The sequence below is a fragment of the Myotis brandtii genome, unplaced genomic scaffold (assembly GCF_000412655.1).
Source record: "Myotis brandtii unplaced genomic scaffold, ASM41265v1 scaffold196, whole genome shotgun sequence".
In the NCBI taxonomy this organism is placed as follows: Eukaryota; Metazoa; Chordata; class Mammalia; order Chiroptera; family Vespertilionidae; genus Myotis; species Myotis brandtii.
Window position 1 is genome coordinate 5,467,231 of NW_005357311.1, and position 3,906 is coordinate 5,471,136.

Here is a 3,906-nt window from a genome sequence, read left to right on the forward strand (position 1 = left end):
TAAAAGAAAATGACACCAGTTTCTCAGTCTTTCTGAGGCCTTGTCATGGATCATTTAGCTAGGTCACTAATCTATCTCTGCCAATATTTTGGGAGAAAAAAATAAAAATGCAACATATTCAAAAACAAACCAACAAACAACTTCACTGTATCAAATCATTTTATTAGGCTCAAGATGAGTTCCTGCCTCAAAGCTCGCAAATGCCAGAAACTGTGGGCCTGGCAGCCGCCTACTTTCCATCCTAGTCACGCTGCTTAGGGTCTGACTTGAATGGCTAATTACTGGTCACCTCACTTTCTTGCCAAAGCAAAAAGATTATACTTCATGTACAACTTAAGCTGTCCCCTGGACCTCACTTGTTTGGACTGACAATCATGTTTTCTGTTCCCTTCCCCACTTACCTTAACTTTTAGTAATTGCCCTCTGGGCTCAAAAGAGCGACCCACTAGGCCATTGAAATGTTGAAAAGCCCCCTGATATGGAGAAATGTTTATGTGCACTCTGAGAGAAAGAACTGGGACAAATATGTGCGGCTTTGGTACATGACAGGATGCAGGTTTCTTGTGAGCAATTTCTTAACTTTCAGCTGAATAATAACTATAATCAACTTCGCGCATTGAGAGTTGGTTAGAAGTGTTGTTAGGCGGTAATTAGAAACTTTGAAGATGGTAAATAAGTCAAAATGGTGATCTTTTGCGAAATGCGGGCATACTTTATCTTTGTAGGAACGAGGAAGATAAAGCCCTTTCTCTACCTCTTTCCAGTCCTTCCTGCTGCGGATCCCCAGCAGATGAACTTGCTCACTCGTGGATGAACCCTTCAAGGATGCACGTGGAGGGTGATTACCAACAGGTCTCCTTCAAGCAGGTGGGAGACTCACATGGTGTGCATTTGGGGGCTACCTCATAACCGTGATTCCAGCAAGATGCAGATGGAGTCATCAAAGAGGAGCCAGGCACACTGTGTCAGGAAACATATGACTCCCTGAGCTCAAATAGGCCTCATATTAAACCTCAACCTCCAGCAGCCAGCAAGTAAGTGACTTAAGAGACAAATGCATACATATCTAGGCCTTGCCTGTTGCGTGAGGATTACAATGCCTTTTGGACTTACCCTGTTCCTTTCTGCGTTGTGTCCTTATGCATGTCATCTCATCTGCTTGCTTAGCCCATTCTTATTCGTGCTGAATACCTAGTTGTAAATATGATTTTCTTAAAAAAAAAAAACTGCTTAGCCCATTCTTATTCATGCTGAATACCTAGTTGTAAATACGATTTTCTTAAAAAAAAAAAAAAGCTTTCCTGACATGATCTCCATATTGTGTAAGGCATCCATTACATGGTCACCTACTCAAATCACCCTGTCCTACTCCTCCTCTACACGTAAGAGGATCATAATGTAATAATTTTCTGGTAATCTGTCTCCACTGCTGGAATAGAAGCTCCACGGGGGTAAGGAGTGTGCATTTTGTTTGCTGTGGCATCCCAAGCTCCTTGTACACAGCCTTACTCGTCGCAGATGTTTCATAGTTGAATGAATGGATGGTTGATCTGTCTCCTGAGGTTGGTGGGAGGACTGTGAAGTAATGCTGCTAATAGAGTGTGCACATAGAACCAGTCAACTCAATTCATTTTAGCTTTATTCCCCCCTTCTAGTCCATTTTGTTGGTGTTTGACAGATGTATTCATTCTCCTGCTTTCTTCTATAAACTCCATGTTGTTCATGTCCTGATAAAGAATCATAGTTTTAGAGCTGAGGCATAAGAGGATCATCGCTATGGACGCTGATGTTAGAGACTCCATAGCTGAAGTCAGAAGAGTCATTAGTGTCAGGGTCTCATTATCTATTTGGTGGCATGTTCAGCATAGGGTCTCAATCTTCTGCTTCTTGGTCCCTACCTCCAGGCTCCTCATCACACTCAATACATACTATATTTTACTTTCTTTCTTAATCTTCAACCTTTTCTCAAACTCTTGCCCACATAGGGGCATTCAACAAGTTATCTGAGTGGCTAACCTGCAAAGGTCCTGGCCTGGCTGAGACTTTTCACAAGAAAAAAAAAATTCTTATTAAATGAGCATAGGTTTACCATTTGCTACCAGTGAAATAGTCCAAAAGTGTGCTGTAAACCTGAAGAAAAGTGGTATTCATTTGCTGTAGATAGGATACCTGTAATGAAAAAGGAATTACGTTTTTGTTTCAAATCCAAAGAGAAGTTTGTTGCTTTCTTCTTTTGTTATATGATTTATCAGAATCTAGACTGTAACACTTTCAAATTAATTCATGGCATGAGTCAATGCTAAAAGTGATAAAAAAAAATGTGGATTTTCTTTGTTCTGATGCCCTTGACAATCTATGGGGTTATTTGGAAAAAATGGAAATCCACTTAAAAGATTATTTTAACTGATTAGATAACTGAATAGCAGAAAATTATAGAAGGTATTTACCAAATTTAGATCAAAGACTCCTGGAAATGAATGGGTACTCTGAGAGGATCAATGTGTTAGCCCCCAAAGAGAAGCTGGACTTATTTTCCATCATGACCTGGCCTGAACAGAATGGAGCCAGAAATTCTAAATAAGTGCAGAACTATGTGAGGAAATGATATCACTCTCTCAGAAGCAAGTCACTCGTTTTGATACTGTGAGTCATGCTTTAAGTGTCTTTGCTTGCTTTTGAGGCTTACACATGGAAGGTTCCTGAATGATCATCTGTCATAGCAGTGACATGTTCTAGCTACTCCTGCTCAGTCTTTAGGCAATGTTTGTGTTTGCATGGCTCTGACAATGCATTTTATTTCACTGACACTGAGACCCGTCATCAATAATAGAAACCTAGTGCCAGTGGTCTCTGATTGAACGCACCCACAGTCCTCAAGAAGATTGAGTTGGTTGAATAGTAGTATTCTCCCTGAATTCATTAGCAAGGACTGACTAGCCCTAGACCAAAAACTATGTTTTTATGTGAAGAAATTTGGCTACAATTATTCATGAAATTCATTAAAAGTAACTTGGAGAGATTTAAAGAAGCAGCCACGGGAGAAACCAAGATGGCGGCATAGATAAACACCGGAGATTGCTGCCTCGCACAACCACTTCAAAAATACAACTAAAAGATGGAACGGACATCACCCAGAACCACAGGAAGGCTGGCTGAGTGGAAATTCTACAACTAGAAGGAAAGAGAAAAGCATACCAAGACTCAGAGGAGGCGCAGTGCAGAAGTAAAATACTAAGGTGCGGAGGTGCATGCGGAGCGGGCTGGTGGCTGAGGGCGCGGTTGTCGTTTTTCAATCGGGAGGGAGTCTCAGGCTCTGAGCTCCAGTTCCGGGCGAGTCTCTGGGGACCCAGACTCAAACGGGAGAAGCGGGACTGTCTGGCATCAGTCGGAACTCGAGGGCAGCTTTCTCTCGGAGGTACTTGCAGCAATTGCTGGGACACTGAGAAGCAGAGCCTCTGAAGGCAGGACTGAGAGCAGCCATAACTGCTCGCTCTGCCCACCCTGTTGATCCCCTGGGACTCGCCCCGCCCAAGCCTTGCACGAAGGCATTTGCTGGATAGCCTCAGGCAGAGGCTAGATTAGCACCTCCCTAGAGATCAGGACAGAAGTTCTCCCACTGGAGACACAGCTGATTCTCACAGCCAATTGGCCTGGAGGTCAAATCCCCGCCCCCCCAGTGTTACCTACATCAATCAAGGCTTAACTACAACAAGACTGTGCACAAAGACCACAAGGGGGTGCACCAAGAAAGCATAAAAAAAATGCAGAGACAAAGAAACAGGACACAAATGACAGAAATGGAGGAAAGAAAACTGCTGGATATAGAGTTCAAAACCACACTTTTTAGGTTTTTCAAGAATTTTCTAGAAACCGCCGATAAATGTAGTGAGATCCTCAAGAAATCTA

The 3,906-nt window shown here is 42.6% G+C and overlaps 2 long non-coding RNA genes across 3 annotated transcripts in view; both read right to left on the minus strand.

Moving 5' to 3' along the window:
* Positions 1 to 754: 754 nt before the first annotated feature.
* On the minus strand, positions 755 to 1,220 carry LOC106725909. The gene is made up of 2 exons (XR_001361913.1): positions 1,114 to 1,220; positions 755 to 960 (listed from the first exon to the last, which is right to left on the minus strand). It is a non-coding gene; the product is annotated as an uncharacterized LOC106725909 (long non-coding RNA).
* Positions 1,221 to 1,256: 36 nt separating this feature from the next.
* The window catches only part of LOC106725908, a 13,457-nt gene continuing 10,807 nt past the window's right edge, over positions 1,257 to 3,906 (minus strand). For both annotated transcript variants that reach the window (XR_001361911.1, XR_001361910.1), the window contains exons 2-3: positions 2,090 to 2,169; positions 1,257 to 1,727 (exon numbers count right to left, since the gene is read on the minus strand). This is a non-coding gene — a long non-coding RNA (uncharacterized LOC106725908). The remainder of the gene's footprint in view (positions 1,728 to 2,089; positions 2,170 to 3,906) is intronic.